The sequence below is a fragment of the Sorex fumeus genome, unplaced genomic scaffold (genome assembly GCF_029834395.1).
Source record: "Sorex fumeus unplaced genomic scaffold, SorFum_2.1 ptg000265l, whole genome shotgun sequence".
NCBI lineage: Eukaryota > Metazoa > Chordata > Mammalia > Eulipotyphla > Soricidae > Sorex > Sorex fumeus.
In genome coordinates this window covers 30,310,677-30,329,377 of record NW_026606322.1, presented here as the reverse complement: position 1 = coordinate 30,329,377, position 18,701 = coordinate 30,310,677, and positions in this window count along the sequence as shown.

Genomic DNA, 18,701 nt, shown 5'->3' with positions numbered 1-18,701 from the left:
CATGTAAGGGACCAAGGTTCAACTCTTATACCACATGGATCTCCACACTGCATAGACATGGTTCCCCTAGAACCTTTGGGTGGCACTGGTGGTCCCCAGAATTAACAGGATCCAGGCCTGAGTCACAGGCTGTGTCCATTGAGTCTCCTGGACACTATTTGGGAATGCAAGAAATCTTGCTATTGTCTCCTAAGTCTGATAAAGTCTTTCATTGATGCTCCATGCAACTTCTATGTAAAAGTTGACTTTGCAAATCATCTTAAGAAAAACTGTGCCTGTAAATTGTCACGTTCTTTCAAATGATGAAACCAACAAGGTCTACGGTTGGCCCTACTCACCACTGAGAGTGTATAAATGGGCTGTGGAAGTTGATTGCATTTAAACCAAGAATAATTCCCTGATCATCAGTTGAATCTACTCTTAAAAGTATGTCCTACTGCAGTAACTATTATGTTAATCTGGGTTGGGCTTTGCTGGCATAGGTTCTAGATATTGTTGTTATGTAGATAAGAACGTAGCTGTTTGTCCAGAATGACTGATGTTGGTTCTGTCGATGAAACTGAGAAATTTCTACAGCCACAGGATTTATCCTGCTGCCACCAAATGACTTTTAGAGTTTCCAGTAAAACTTTAATGGAGAGTAAACTTATTTCAGACTATGAGGAAGCACAAAGTTCAGACTTTACATGCTACTTATATTGATTCAAATCATCTGTAATACTTTAAAATTTACATTTTAAAACCATGACCTTGCTTTACTATTTTATGTCTGCCACCATTTTCCATGAATTCTGGAGTTTTTAATGTACATAAGAGAAAACTATAGTTTGTTATTCATTATTTTATACTGCATCTAATGTTTTCTTATAATGTAAGTGTGTAAAAACAGAGACAGAGATGGTACTGGTAAAAGAAAATTCTGCTGTGTAGTAATCTCTAGAATTTGGAAGTTTTCCTAGAAAGGCAAATGTCTATCTAGTGATAAATACAAATGTAAAAATTCTGGTTCATATACAATATATATGTGCATCATATACAATATATATGTATATACATGTACATATACCTATACATCTTATTCTCTAGTTCTCACTCTCAGAGAACCCGGCAGGCTACCCAGAGTATCATACCCGCCTATATGCCCGAATAGAAATGCCTACAAAGGTGATTAGAGGCTGCCTCAAAAGCTTCCATCCCTCTCGGAGAGCCTGGCAAGCTATCGAGAGTATCCCGCCCGCACAGCAGAGCCTGACAAGCTAACCATGGCATACTCAATATGTCAAAAACAGTAACAATGAATGGTCCTCATTCCCCTGATCCTGAAGGAGTCTCCAATATGTCATTGGGCTACACTAGCACGTGACAGGGACAAATGGAGACGTTACTGGGCCTGCTTGAGCGAATCAATGGACAACGGGGTGATAGTGATAGTGATAGTGATAGTGATAGTGATAGTGATAGTGATACAATCACGATCACGACCATCCTGTTGTTCGTCGATTGCCTCGAGCAGGCCCAAGAACGTCTCCTTCATCCTAGCCCCGAGATTTTTTTTAAAAAGTGCCATATTAAAGGCTCCTCCAGGGTTGGGACAATGAGACCCATCATTGTTACTGGTATTTGGCATATTGGGTACACCACGGAGAGTTTGCCAGACTCTGCCGTGTGGGCAGGTTACATTCGGTAGCCTGCCAGTTTGTCCAAAGTAAGAATGAAATAATAAGATGTCGCGCGGCCGCATTCTCTTCCGGGAGCTGGGTTTTAGTGTCTCAGGGTATTGGCCGCTGATGAGATTATACGGCGCCAGGGGGCCAGTTGGTAGGTGTGACGCCTGCCTACTGGAATTTGGAGGATCTGGGTGGAGGATGCTCAGCCCTGATCCAAGCAGGCTTGGAGATCTCAGGGTGGGGAGGGAAACTCAACCCACTCCCCTCAAGGGGCTCCGGCGAGGACAGCCAGGCTTGGGGGCAGGAGACTCTGCGCTGTTCTCCTTTGGGAGCTGGGTTTTATAGTCTCTGGGTCTTGTCCGCTGATGGGATTATACATGTACATATATGTGTGTATGTATATATACACACATATGTGTATTTACATATGTATAAGCAAACATATCAAATTGGGGGCCGTAGTAATAGTACAGTAGGTAGGGTATTTCCCAGGCACATAGTCAAACCTGGCATCACATAAGGTCCCCTAAACCCCACGAGAGTTATCCCAGAGCACAGAGCCAAAGTAAACTCTGAGCACCACCCTGTGGCCCAGAAAACCAAGATAATAAATAAATTAACCAAATTTATAATATAAATTACGGCTTGATGTTTCAAGCATAAAAACATCTAATTAAATATGACCTAAAAGTATATATGTCACCTTGATAGATTGCATAATAATCTAGAAACCTGCTCTCTTACTCGAAGTCTCAGTTTCCCTGATGTTTGCACCCTACAGCACTATTGTCTGTTTGTTTAACACCATCTAAGAGCACATGGGCACTGGGTAGATTTAGATGGGAAACAGTAACACATCCACCTCGTCACTGACATCCATGGTTTGGCAGTTCTATAGGCCTCGATAAAGTCTACGAAGGAGAAAGAGAAACAAGAAATATGGTTCAAGTACAGTCAGGGTAATTTTGCTGGAATTCCCAGTGCACTCGTCACTGAAGTGTTGCTTTTAAGTCACAATCACGATCATCCTGTTGTTCGTCGATTGCCTCGAGCAGGCACCAGTAACGTCTCCTTCTTCCCAGTCCTGTGATTTTAAAAGAGCCATATTCAATGCTCTTTCAGGTTTAGGAGAATGAGACCCATCATTGGTACTGGTATTTGGCATATTGAGTACAACACGGGAAGTTTGCCAGACTCTGCCGTGCAGGCAGGATACTTTCGGTAGCCTGCTGGGTTCTCCACAGGAAAAACAAGAGAATAAGATGTTGCGCAGCCGCAAATGTGCATGCTTTTGGGAGCTGGGTTTTATAGTCTCTGCGTCTTGGCCGTTGATGGGACCAACCTGGAGCTGGCAGCAAGTGGTGGGTGTGACTCCTACCTACTGGAAGATGGGGGATCTGGATGGATAAGGCCCAGTCCCAATATGAGCAGGCTTGGAGATCTCAGCCCCGGGACCTGCAGGCCTGGGTTCCTCTGCTTGTTACTTCATGCATGAGGCTTGTCTGGACGTGTGGAAAGTGGTCTCAGCATGGCTGTGGCTGGTTCTGGAGGGCGTCGGCTGCTGGGGCTCTGCTTGGGGTGGGGGAAAACTACCCCCCCCCCACTGGCCCCGGTGATGACAGCCAGGCATGGGGGCAGGAGATTCTGCACTGTTCTCTCTCGGGACCTGGGTTTTATAGTCTCTGCGTCTTGACCATTGATGGGACCAACCTGGCGCTGGCAGCAGCTGGTGGGTGTGATGCCTACCTACTGGAAGATGGGGGATCTGGGTGGAGAAGGCCCAGTTCCAATCCGAGCAGTCTTGGAGATCTGAGCCCCGGGACCCGCCTGCTTGGGTTCCTCTGCAAGTTTCTTCATGCATGAGGTTTGTCTGGACATGTGGAAAGTGGTCTCAGCATGGCTGTGGCTGGTTCTGGAGGTGTTTTGCTTTTAAGTAAAGACAATAAAACTCTTATAGATTTTTCCTTTGGCCCCAAACTCTCTTTAGTCTTAAGAGAAATAATTTATAGAATAATGCCTAGAATTCTCTAAATAGTAGGACTCACAACTAGTATTTATGAGGACTAGCTCTCAGGCAAACCATAATTCTATTTACCAGTTATCTTCAAGAGAACCTGGAAGCCCCATGCTTTTATATGCATTTGCAACCATAACATCCATTCTTGTCTGCTCATGTTAATGATTTACCTCATCCACTATTTTTTTAAAGAAACTCTCAACAAAATCATAAACTCTTAGTGCTCAACAGAATATTATCAAATTGAATCATACAATGTCTTAAAACTATTAACCACACCAAATATGATTTATTCAAACTATACATGAATAGTTCAACATTAAAAAAGCAATTTATATTATATCAACAGTCTAGAGGAACAACACATGTTGATATCAATAAAGGCAGAAAAAACATTTGATAAAATCCAGGATCACTTGGTTTTAATATTACTGAAATTTAAAATTATTGCAGTAAGATAATAAAAAGCAAAAGATATTCAGATTTAAAAGGAAAAAAATTAAATTGCGTATCACGAAATAGTCTATGCAGAACATTCAAATGAAACAAATGCTCCTAAAACTAATATTCTTTTATTGGATGGGGATAGTGGTGTAGGAATTGGTTTTGCTTTGGGGGCTATATGCAACTGTGCTCTGAGCTTACTCCTGCCTATGTACTCAAGGCTCACCCCTGATGAACTATATGGGGAAATAGGAACCTAACCTAGATTATCCATATGCAAGGCAGGTACACTGTCCACTGTACTATCTCTCCAGACCTGTAATACTGTTATGACAAATTTGTAGTATAACACTGTTTTGTCCTTCCTGCACAAGGCTAATACCATATTTTACCACATAATCTTCCTCTGCCAGCTCTCAGCAGCCCAGCAGAACTCCATTACGTCCACTACCTCCACTACCCAGCCGCTGACACACTCCAGGATGCTTTCCGGAGACTCAGGCCAAGACTCATCATAAAACATCATAAACTTAATACAAGATTACCGCACTGTATTTGATTGCATTGAAATATGGTTTGAACCATTGGGAACACCTGCAAGGACTATTAGAGGCAGCCCTAAAAGCCTCTATCCCTCTCGGAGAGCCCAGCAACCTACCGAGTGTTCCGCCCACATGGCAGAGCCTGGCAAGCTATTTGTGTTGTATTCGATATGCCAAAAGCAGTAAATACAATGGGTCTCATTCCCCTGACACTGAAAGAGACCCCAGTATGGCAGCATTAAGAAGGATGAGAAAGGAGACGCTGATAAAATCTCAGGGTAGACCTAGGCTGTCACAACGAAAAAAGACAAAAATGACTCTCTGTACTTTCAATGCATGTACACTGGCATGGGATGCATCCATTGAGGACCTGATGGTGCAAGCACAAAAGATCAAGTACGACGTCATTGGTCTGACCAAGACGAGAAGGCATTAATTACATCACATTATTTTCAACACTGGGGAAGAACTCTTCCTCTGAACATGCGACAAAAGAGGCGTCGGCAGTGTCGGTGTCCTTGTCAACAGGAGCTTGGCAATAAAGATTGATTCATTCTAATGCCTAACAACTCGAATCAGATGATTACACTTGAATACATGTGGCTGACTGCCAGCAGTTTCTATCTTCGTTGTCTACACACCAACATCCAATTATGATGAAGGAGAAATTGAGAAGTTCTACCTGGAGCTGGAGAAGTACTATAAAGAAGACTACACCTTCTACAAGATCACTGTCGGTGATTTTAATGGTAAGATAGGAACAAAAGATCAGACAAAGAACTAATTGGGACCCATGGCCTAGAATGGAACAAACAGGGAGGAGACTGTCCAAGTTCATCATGTCAACCAAGACCATCCATGGTAACTCACAATTCCAGACGGCTGAATCTGAACGTTGAACATGGTAGTCTCCCAGTGGACAGTTCCACAATGAAACTGACCACATCATATTCAATCAATGGTTTTGTCTGACCAATGTCACTGTTGTCCCAAAATTCCAAACAGGGTTGGACCACGAACTCCTTCCTGCAAAATTCTACTTCACAGAGCGGGGAGAAAGGGCTGCAAAGTTTAAGAAGAGAACTCCCAGACCGACCACCAATTGGGAGCTTTTTGGCACTATTGCAGAACATGGGAAGAGGCCATCGTTGACAACACTGACGAGGAATATGATCAACTGATTAGCACCTCTGTGATTGTGCGAAGAACACCAAGAGAGAGATAGCCACAAAAAAATGATGCCTGTCTTCAAAAACTCTCGAGCTCATTCGCCAATGTAGCTTGGTGCAAGACTCAGGCAACCACAAGCCAATGTCGGAGCTCAGAAGGCAGTGCAGAGAAGCAATAAAAAGAAGACCTCAAAGAGGGATGAGCAGTAGTGCTGGCAGATGTGGCAGAAGCTGGGAAAAGCATTCGCGACACCCGCATGTCCTTCGCCAACTACAAGAACAAGATGACTGCCTTCCAACGTCCTGATGGATCTATCACATCTTCCAGAAGGGCGATGGAGAAGATTATCTGCGACTTCTACTCGGATCTCTTCGATAGCCACATCCACCTGCCCACATACCAAATTCTGCAGGATGGATATGTCATTCCCAAAGATCTCCCTTTTGAAATTCGACACACCATTTTATCATAAAAAAGTGAACAGCACCCAGCCCAGACAAGGTCAGACACGAATACCTGAAGAACCTGTTGTCAGTACTCATCAATACAATGGATCGGCCCTTCACACACTACCTTCTGAATGCAGGTTGTGTCCCAATAGAAAACCAGCAGGACTGTACTACTGTAAAAGAAGGGAGACATCCACGACATTGGCAACTATCACCCGATCTGCCTGTTCTCTGTAATCTACAAGATGTTCACTTGAGTCATCCTGAATAAGATTGGCAGAACACTAGATGAAGTACAAACAAGCAAGCTAGCCAGCTTCCAAAAAGGTTTTAGCATGATCTACCATATCCAACGATAACCAAGCTCATTGAGGTTTCTCAGGAGTTCAAGATGCTGCTCTAACGTTCATTGATTTAAAGAAGGCCTTTGATTCTGTTGAGATGGAAGCGGTCGTCGAAGCCCTAGACAAACATGGTGTTCAAACTCAATACATCAGGATCCCCTGTGAGCTGTATTACTGATTCACTACCAGGATCTCACCATTCTAGAAGGAAGTGATCATCCATGTCAAGAGAGGGGTTCATCAGGGTTATACCATTTCACTAAAACTTTTCAGTGCCACCATTGAGAATGTCATGCTACGACTGGAATGAGAAGCATCGGGAGTGAAGATAGATGGTTGGCAAGTACACCACCTCTGCTTCGCTGATGACATCGTTCTTATAACATCAAACATCAGCCAAGCAGCACAAATGCTGGCCAACTTCAACCGTGAGTGTGGGAAAGTTGGACTCCAGCTGAATCTCACGAAGACAATGTTTATGAGAAACAGTCTCATTCCTGATGTTCCATTCACTCTCAATGGTACAAACATCTCTGAATGCAATAGTTATGTTTACCTAGGTCGAGAAGTCAACAGGACGAATGAACTGGCACCTGAGTTGCGCAGGAGGAAAAGAGCAGCCTGGAATGCCTTCAATAACATCAAAGAAATAGCTAAGAGGACAAAGAATCTCCAGCTCCTGGCACATCTCTTTAATTCCACTGTTCTTCCTGCATCAACATACACCTCAGAGACCTGGCTGGGCCCTACGAAAACAAGATGAGAACACTATTCGGGTTTTCTAAAGAGAAATTGAAAGATCTATGCTTGGAGCATCACGCTTCACTGAAATGAAAGAATTCGGAGTTCCGACCTCCATCAACAGTCAAGAATCAGAAACGCCACTCCTGGGAATATATCCCAGAGAGGCAAAAATGTACAGTCGAAGTGACATCTGCACTTGTTTGTTCATTGCAGTACTCTTTACAATAGCCAGAATCTGGAAAAAACCTGAGTGCCCAAGAACAGATGACTGGTTAAAGAAACTTTGGTACATCTACACAATGGAGTACTACGTAGCTGTTAGAAAAGATGAAGTAATGAAATTTACATACAAGTGGTACTACATGGAAAGTATCATGCTAAGCGAAATGGGTCAGAAAGAGAGGATAGACATAGAAAGATTGCATTCATCTGGGGAACATAAAGTAACAAAATAGGAGATGAATACACAAGAATAGCTGAGATCAGTACCAGGAGGATTACTCCATAGCTTAGAGGCCAGCCGGCCATTCTAGGGGAAAGGGCAGCTCAGATAGAGAAGGGAGCACCAAATAAAGGGTGTTTGGAGGATCCTCCCAGGAGGGGAGATGCATGTTGAAAGTAGACTATGCACTGAACATGATTGCCAGTCAATGCCTCTTTTGAAGACCACAACACCCAAAAGGAGAGATAGAACAAAAGGGAATGCCCTGCCACAGAGGCAGGGTGGGATGGGGGGATGGGTATGGGAGGGATACTGGGATCCATGGTGGTGGAAAATGGGCACTGGTGGAGGGATGGGTATTTGATCATTGTATAATCAAAAACCAAGCACAAAAATTTGTAAATCTACAACTGTACCTCGTGGTGTTTCATTAATAAAAATTTTTTTAAAAAGAATCAGGGACGCTGTCTTGTTTGCCAAGGCATCAAAAATCAGATGGGCTGGACACGTAATGAGATTTGGAGATGACCAATGTGCTAGAGCCATTACTGACTGGATTCCACGGGATGTCAAAAGATTAGATGGCCGACAACTATGAGATGGTAAGACTTCTTCATCAAGACCCTGAATGATCAGTTTGAGGCTGTGTTCCTAGAATGATCAGACACCATTGGGCTACACTAGCATGTGACTGGGACGAATGGAGACGTCACTGTCGCCTGCTCGAGCAAGTCAATGCATAACAGGATGTCAAGTGATCAAGTGATCAATCTTCAAGCATTCTATCTTCCATAATACTGGCATAGTCTTTTTTAAAACTTCACATGATGGTTTCTCTCATTTTTTCAATCAAATTTAGTATGAAATCTGAGGTGGCAATGCAGTGAAAATGGTACACAAATCCCAATTATTCTCCAATATATTAGCAATGAACAAGCATACAAGTGGACATTTAATGTTAACCTTATTGTGCTATCTATAATTATTGATTTTTGAATTATGTACATGTGAAACATATAAGTTAGAATGCAATTGTACTTAAGAAATAATGAAAATTTTAAAGTACAAAATTCAGGTAATGGAAATAACACAAAGGGCTATAGAGCATGCTTTGCATGTGTGAGGCTCCGAATTTGATTCCTGGTACCTCATGGCCCCCAAGTTCCACTAATTGCAGCCTTGGAGACTCTCAGCACTCCTGGAGCAAGTGGCCTTGCATCGCTGGGCCCTAGCATTAAACATCTTGCCTAGTTGGCTGAGTATTAACAAGAGTAGCCTCTGAGAATACTGAATATTGCTTGGGAGAACCCACAAAAAATGACTTTTATTAGCATCCAAAAGCTTAAATATTGTCCGAAATCTTACAAAACACATGTGAGAAAAACTAAAAAAAATAAGTTAAATTTTTTAAAATCTTGAACAAATACATGAAAATATGTCTTCCATATTTCTGGGTGAGAAAACTCAGTATTTTCAAAATATTCAGTATTTTAGTTCATGCCAACTCAAGTCAACCTCTTTAGTACAATTTCAGTGAAACCACCCAGGAAAGTTATTTTCTCAAAAAAGACAATATGAATCTAAACCTTTTATTGCGAGGAAAAACACACTGTAGGAACTCTGCATTAAAGGAGAATAGGAGAGCTAACACTAACTTCAAGACTTATTAGGAAATCAGTCTCAAGAGAGTGTATAAAAAAAAAATAGACAGAGTGATGAAATGCAATAAACCCCAGAAACAGACCCACTTAAACATGTTCAACTGATATCTGACAAAAGAACAAAGGCAGAGCAACAGAACAGAGTCGCATTGTTTAAATACAAAAGTTAAGTCTCAAGTTAAAGTAGTTCACAGAACTACTTAAAGATTTTTGGTCCTTTCATCACTTAATAGCATAGAATATAAGTTGGGGGTCCAGAGCAATGGTACAGAGGGTTGTGTGTTTGCCTTTCATGCAGTCAACTCAGTGTTCAATCTCCAGCACACCATGCAGTACCCCTGAGCACTGCCAGGAGTGATTCTCACTGATCAAGAGTCAGGAGTAAGCCCTAAGTACTGTCAAGTGTGGCCCAAACCTACCCATCCCCAAATGAATATAAATTTGCAATGTGATCCTAATTGACATGAATTTAGGAGACCTTATAGTGAAATTTTATTGTGAAGGTAAGCACTTCACAATTTCAGGGCAAAGGTATTCATTCCACAGCAGCTCTTTGACCAGAAACTGCTAGACAAATATGAATAGTGGAGAAGTTAATCCTAACATTTTCTAAGTAGTAATTTATTTTTTAAAAAATATTTATTTTTAAAAATAATTATAAATGATAAAAAGGGGTCTTGGAACAACTGGCTATCCACATATTAAAAAATTGCAATAAATGTGGACCTTATATCCATCACAAAAATTAGATCAACCTGTATCACAAAATTAAATATAAAATGCAAAGATATTACTGGTGCCCACTTGAGCAAATCCATGAGCAAATCCATGAGCAATGGGATGACAGTGTGACAGTGCTAAATACATGTCACTATGTCACTATACCTTATCAAATTTATAGAATGTGATAACCCAAGAGTGAACTAAGATAAAAATTATGATCTTGGTCAAAGAGAGAGTTCGGGGGTTAGGTGTTGACCTTGAATGTGGTCGACTCCTGATCAAGCCCCAGAAGTACATGTGGTCCCCTAAATATGTGCCACCAAGAATGATCCCCGCACTCAGAGACTTAGCCACCAGAGGAGTGAATCAACGCCCCTGCCACCCCAAGTTAAAAATATAAAGTGTGATCTTTGGATTATTATGATGTGTATATGAAGATTCATTCAACTGCAACATATGCGCTCATTTTGTGGGGAGGCTTTGCATGTATTGGAGTAGACATGAACTTTCTTTCTCAAAATCCTCAGTGTAATCAGGTCCCACACTGCTCATAAATTCACTGGAAAATATCAAGATACTGGGTCAAAAGCCTGCTAACTGTACTGCAATATCTGAACTACAACAGCTGTCCTGTCTTCTCAGGGACTATGGGATTTCATATCACCATTTATAAAGACAGTTTAAGTTTGGCAGTTTTTACTCTGTAAGAAATTCTATTTCTTAAGACAACAAATCATCATATATAAAGTAAAACGAATTTATGTGCAAGTACTAATTTTCTGTAAGCTAGTAAACTCAACCAAAGATAGTCAATAAAAAAATGAATCAAAAGTTTGCAATATTGAACGTGTATTAAATAAGGGCTTTGTGGGAGAGTGGTATGGCCATAGATCCAAAACACAGAAGCAACCACACTGAAAACATGAGATCTAACTAAGTTATAACCACTGAACTTTGCAATGTTTCTGTCAAAGCAGCAGATGGGGTGTCCAGCGGGGGTGGTGATGGACTATGGGAACACTGTTGGAAAGAAGTTGACACTGATGGTAGGATTGGTGGTGAGATATTATGTGCAGAAAATTCAACTATCAATAACTTTATAAATTAGAGCTCTTTAATTTTTTTTAAAAAATAGCTCTGTGACACTAAGGATATTCATTTAGTGTGTGCCAATACATATAATAAGTGGAATTATCTTGGGGTGGGTTGGGAATGACACTTCATTTTCTCCTAAGAAGGGATAATGAGGAATTGAAAACTTATGGTTTTAGGACGCATGTCCATTTCTTGTGCTTTTGCACTTCTATTCTCAGGAAAGATAACAGATTATGGTTGAGACACACATTCTTGAAAATCTACTACATCAGAAATGGGGAGGGGCAGCTATTTAAACTACCGTCAAAATATATATCAAGCCAGGTAGGAAAGACAGCTCAAGTGGTAGAGCCCTGAGGCCCATCCTTGACTCTGCACATCTCCTCTGAGCTCTTCCAGATTTGGCCCTCATGATACACCCATATGCAACAGTCCCCATCTTGCATTGCCAGGAGAGAGCTGAGAAGATGAACAAAGTGAATAAGTTAGAAGAGTCAGGTTGAGAATGGCAGCCCAGGACCAGATATTGCTGACCCAAACATCCTTGCATACAGCTTGCCTGTGTTTATTCTCTGGCACTACGTACGGACCACTGAGTACAGTGCCAGAATTAAGTCCTGAGAACCACTGGATGTGCCTCCAAGCCCCCACTCCATGAAAGTTAAATGCGTTAAACTTACCAATCCTGGACTCATTCATGATTTGAAAGGAGAAAGTCTACCCTCTGCTTAGAAATATTTATTTACTTAGAGTTTCAACTAACCTACATGCTGTGTCATTCTGAAAACGCCATTGTCCATTTCCAATATTCTGCACTGCAGGGGACTATTCATTTTATTTCTCCACTTCTGCATCTCATGTTTGACTTGGGCATTAAATTTTATTAAAACTCTTAGGTTCCCCTCACTGCAGGATGGCCTATTTTATGGATTTATTATAAAATGATAGAATGTAGAAAGAACCCGAAGAGTGTAACAGTTAGGACGTGACCCCTGGAATTCTCACCTCCTTTTCTGTTCTGTGAGAAGGGTCTGGTGTGTAATGATTGTGGCTTTTTAATGTGTCTCTCAATCTTCCTCATGCACATAAGAAGCATGGAAGTTTGTAAGTCTGAAACTGTATCTCATGGTGATTCATTAAAATAAATAAATAAATAAATAAATAAAAAGAAAATGAAAAAAATTTTAAAAATTGGTCATGCCCACCTGCTGTGCCCAGGGATATCCTACTTATCATATGACTGGTTACTGGCAAGTCTAGGGGATTTACAGCTTTAGCCAAGGACAGTTTCAGGGAATTTTGCAGGGGGGAGGGGACAGAAATTTAAGCCTCCTGCTTGTTTTGCTGAAGTACAGCCTGCATGGCACATATGAGTTTCTTTCTTGGCCTCTTAATAGTCCTGCTTATATTGTGCTACTGGGTGTCTAAATAAACAGCCATACACTCTTCTGCTTATCTCATTTCCCGTGCTTCTTCTATGGGGGTAAAATGTGCAAATTATCTGAAAATCCTTGAAGGAAGGTACTCATCAAATATAGGATTCTTTTGTAATCAATTAATAACACTTTTTTATAGGGAAAAAAAGAAATTGATTCTAAAATTCAACGTAATTAGATTTAGAATGAGAATTTTATTTTGAGAAAGGACAGGATCTTTTATTAAAGACATAATGTGATTGTGTGACTAATTGTGGAATGACTAAGAAATCTCAACTCTGAGGGCCTCTGTGCATTAAGGAGTGAGTGCTAGAATCATTTAAAAATAAAAGGTAATTTAAAATATTGAGCAAATGCATTGCCTTTGTTTTTAGAAGACAATGCTGAGGGTATAAAACAGAACAATGCTGATAATGCCCTTTAGATCACTACTGATAGGCTTAGGGGACTATATGTGGTGATGGGGATGAAACCCAGATCTGCTACATGCAAGGCAAATGCCTTACTGGCCGTACTATTGTTCTGCCTCTTGTCGATATTAGTCTTCAACTGAAATGTTCACATCTGCTGCCATGGTGGTGCTAAAACAGATCCTACCAAAACTAGGGCTCCAGCTGTGATGGTGTGACCTGTGGTTATAGATGCGGCTATGACTATGGCTGTAGTTATTCTGCTTATGGCAGTGCTGCAGACTACTTATGTTGCCTTAAAATTCATATGTTGAAACCCATACTTCAAATTTGATCACATTAAGAGGTTTTTGGGAAAGGGTATTAGTACCCTTATAAAAAACTTCTCTGGAGTGCTTCTTTGCCCCTTTTTTACTTAAGAGAATATAGTGAGATCTCAACCATCTACTAATCAACAAGAGGGACCTTGTCACATTTATCAAAGACTTGACCTTAGATTCCCCAGATTCTGCCATCCTGAGGAGCGTACGTTGGCATTTTAAGTCTCCAGTCTATGGTATTTTATCATAGCAACATAAATAAAGTAAAGCAGACAGAAATGAATATGGTTACATCTTGATGAGACAGTTATTGGTCCTGAAGGTCATAGGGAGAAACTTAAAATATTTTAACATAATTATTCTTTCATTGATTCACTAACTATACTTTCAGAGTTCTTTATTTTGGTAATTCCACTATGAGTCAATGACAGCTAGGTAGAAGAATACATGGAAAAGTAAATTCACTTTTGCATTCCTCAATCTCAGTTGACCAATGACTTTCATGCTCTTGCATGTCAAAGACAGTTTGATTTGTGGGGCTGGAGAGATAGTACAGCTGGTAGGGAGTTTGCCTTGCATGTGGCCAACCCAGATTTAATTCCCAGCATCCCATATGTCCCCTGAACACCGCCAGGAGTAATTCCTGAGTGAAGAGCCATGAGTAATCCCTGTGTATCTCCAGGTGTTACCCCAAAAGAAAAAAAGGCAGTTTGATTTATTATTCATAATGCTGGTATCTGCTTCAAATATCTTAATCCAACACCAGTCATATGAGAAATTTTATATTTATTTTCTATATTTTCCTATGGACAGTAATCCTTGACATGACTTTAATTGATGCCTATCCCTTATAAATTTATTTATTGAGGTGTCTATGAAGTCACTGCATTCTCTTTCACTTCCTTTTACACAGCCATTGTAACCAGAAACATGTTTTCTGGTTTAATGTGAATTCATAATTTCTGCTTCAATCTGTTCTTTATTAGGTTAAGCTTCATAGTTCATAAAACTATAATTCCTTTTCCTTGCAAACATTCCAGATGCATCAAGCTACTGAATAGATCTGCTACCTCATAGATGGGAATCATCCAAGTTGAGCTGCTCAATGATTCCCAAGGGTTGGCCATTACTCTCTTTTAAAAGGCAAAGCATTTGAAGCAGCCCTTTCTCGTTGCTACAGGGAAGGTGGGCTATCTGTCCAAGTGAATGCCAAGGCTAAGAATCCACTCCCTCATTAGCAACTTGGAAAGTGATGTCCAAGTCAACTGGACCACTTCTGCCTCACTTCCAGTCACTAGCAACTGTGTGATTTTGGTTTCCAACTTCTTTTACAAAGGCATGACAGGTAGCTATTTTTTTTCCCAATAATTTTAACTTTCTCCCTAAATCTTCTATAAAGAATTTGAAATCTTGAAATGCAGTTTCTCCATGTTTTTAGAAATATACCTCCATAATCACAGGTGTGTTTTTTAATTTTTGCACACCAACAAAATGGCCTGAAACACACTGGAATTTGAAAACATATATTGAAATAAAAAAGACACCAGAAGAAAGGGACAATTCAGCAATAGACATAAATGGATAATTGTTTGCCTTAAACTAAGTGTGTGTGCGGGGGGTGGGGGGAAGCTTCAGATTTTCAATTAAAAAGCTAATGTATCTTATTAGTTATTATTATCTTGTGATAGGACATTCCATCCTTGTCCTTGCATAGTCAGATGTCTTTGCACAGTTTCTGCAAACCCGTTCTGAGAGGCAGCACTACTAATGTTATAAACTCTTAGGCATTTAATACAGCACATTGCTCTTTCAGTAGCGTCATATAAACAGCTACATATTTCTATCTTTAGCACTTCTCATTAAAGATATTGTCTAAATGCTCTTGTTTTTGGCTAGAGCAATAGCACAGCGGTAGGGCGTTTGCCTTGCACGCAACCAACATGGCCGACTGGAGTTCAATTCCTCCGTCCCTCTCGGAGAGCCCGGCAAGCTACCGAGAGTATCTCGCCCTCACAGCAGAGCCTGGCAAGCTCCCTGTGGTGTATTCAATATGCCAAACACAGTAACAACAAAATCTCCAATGGAGACGTTACTGGGCCCGCTCGAGCAAATCGACGAACAATGGGAGGGCTCTTGTTTTTAAGTGAGTAAGATTTATCTTAATAAATCTTGTAGTGCATAGCCTATAAAACTGCTTATCATGAAACATTTTCTTTATGTTCTTCATAATATTTGTGATGACTTGATTCCCTTAATTACTTTGTTCATGCTATGGCATGTCTGTCACTGTCCTCCCGTTGTTCATCGATTTGCTCGAGCGGGCCCAATAATATCTCCATCATGAGACTTTGTTGTTACTGTGTTTGGCATATTGAACACATCACGGGGAGCTTGCCAGGCTCTGCCGTGCGGGCGAGATACTCTCGGTAGCTTGCTGGGCTCTCCGAGAGGGGCGGAGGAATCGAACTCGGGTCAGCCATGTTGGCCGCTTGCAAGGCAAATGCCCTACCCGCTGTGCTATTGCTCCAGCCCACTATGGCATGAAAGGTAAATAAATAATTGTCCATTTTATCTAAATATATAGTCCAGTAGATAGGGCATTTGCTTTGCATGCAGCCAACTTGACTGACCCCAGTTTGATTCTTCTACCCCCTCGGTGAGCCTGGCAAGGTACCAAGAGTTTCTCACTCGCACAGCAAAGCCTAGCAAGCTTCCCGAGATGTATTTGATATGCCAAACACAGTAACAACAAGTCTTACAATGGAGAGTTACTGGGCCCGCTCAAGAAAATTGATGAACAATGGGTGGACAGTGATACAGTGCTACAATAAGTAAAAGCTGACTTGATAGAATATTCTAACCATCAAGAGCAAACTATGCATTTTGTTGTTATTTGGGCCTCACTCAGCAGTGCCTAGGGTTTACTTCTGATTCTGCATTCAGGGATCATTCTTGGCAATGCCTAAAGAACAATACTGAGTGCTGTGAATCAAACCCAAGTTTGCCATGTGTAAGGCAAGCACCCTGCCCACTGACCTATTCTCCAGTCCTGTAAAATACATTCATAAGATAATACAGAATATTAAATCATAAAACACTATTCCAAAATGCCAACAAATGAATTTAACAAATGTACTGGAAAATGTGTACTGGCCAAAACTGGAAGTAGAAAATATCAAAAATAATAAAAAAAATCTTAATTATATAGGGCTGGAGTGATAGCACAGCGGTAGGGCATTTGCCTTGTGCGCAGCAAGCTTGGCTGAGCCAAGTTCGATTCCTCCGCCCCTATCAGAGAGTCTGGCAAGCTACTGAGAGTATTCAGTATGCCAAACACAATAACAAGAAGTCTCACAATGGAGACGTTACTGGGCCTGCTCGAGCAAATCGATGAACAATGGGAGGACAGTGGACAGCGGACATTTTATTAGCTTAAAATGCTTGTAAGCTTTAGGAATACAATTTTACACCTTGGTAAATGAGTGTAATATACCCCAACTTCCACCAAAGGTCTAGTTACCTTCTAACACACTCCAGTTTCTCTCCTATCTGTTCTTTCCATGCCTCAACTAGCTCATCATTTTGTTGTCAAAGAAACAAAGAAAAAGTAAGGTTAAAAGAACACATTTCTAAAGAGGATGAAGCAAAAAGTTCCAAGATAAAATTTTAAGAGAGTTTGAATATGAAAGGAAGTTAACTTAGAAAATAGATATGATGCAACTAAGGCATTCATGAGCAATTTACATTAGCAAAGAATAAAGGGCCAAATAACTGCTTTAAGACACTAGTTAATGAAGAGAATGAAAGCTTAAAATAAGCACAAGAAGAGATATAATGAAATCTAGAGCAGACATAAAGCAGGAAAAGCTAAAATCAATATAATAAAAATGGATTGCTTGACAACATTAAAAAACATACAGATCTTTATTCATTGTCCACGCAACAATAAAAAAAATAAAGACTCAAGTTATTAGTACTGTAAATGAATTAGTAGAGTAGTCTCTCTTTTTTTTTTGGCTTTTTGGGTCACACCTGGAGATGCATAGGGTTTACTCCTGGATTTGCACTCAGGAATTACTCCTGGTGGTGCTCAGGAGACCATATGGGATGCTGGGAATTGAACCCGGGTCAGCCACATGCAAGGCAAATGCCCTCCCCACTGTACTATCACTCCAGTCCCAGAGGAATCTTTTGATTTTGGGAGACATGGAACTTTATTAGTGAGCATTAATGCAAACACAGGGATGTGAAGCTAGATCTTTGAAATTTTATAAAATGATATATCAATGATAATTAATAAAAAATGAAACAAAAGATTAATATAATTGCTGACAGACAGTATGGACAACATAAAACAGTACCAAGTACAAGTAGTGAGGTGAGTTAGCTCCTTAAAAGACACCAGTTCTGCAAAATCACTGAGGGACTGTTTGGAACTTAAGATGTTCTAAATCTAGTAAGAAAATCCAATCAACAATTAATAATCAAAGCAACATGCACAAATGGTTTATTGATGAATTCTGTCAAATTAAGAAAGAATACCTATCTTCCACAATATCTTCAAAACACTGGAAGCAGAATATTTCCAAATTCACTCTAAATTGTCAACATTAACTTGATATTAAGCTAACAATACTTCAACAAAAGTAAAGGACTATTTTTCTCATAAATATATGTGCAAAAAGTCTTCCAATTATTATTAGCAGTATTGCAAACCATATGACTTTACAATAAGAATTGTAAATAAATAGATATTAATTAAATCAGCAACTTGTGAAAAAAATCTATGTATTCTAGCTAATTACATAACATTCTAGAAAAGCAAAATGGATAGAAATGGTAAGAAAAGTTATGTTTTAGAGTGAGAAAGAAAGGAAAGAGAGTTAAATGGAGAGGACTCTTAGGGATTAAAAATATTTTGCTTGATACTGGAGATATGTGATAATATTCATTGCCACAATCCATGTATGTATATTTGTAGCAGAACAAGATAATCTTAACTTTGTAAATTTCAAAAATTAATTTAGAAGAACATGGAATCCCAGAGTGGAATACAATATGTTATAAAAATATCTGACTGATGACAGTTTTATGAAATACCAACAGTGAAAGAAAAGGAAATGCTGCTGAACTAAGAAACTGTGAAGATGACAGGTTTTAAAGGCAAATGAAACAAGACTTTAACCAGTTAGTTGATACCACTTAAATCCCTGCCCAGAAGTACAAATCCTTGAAAG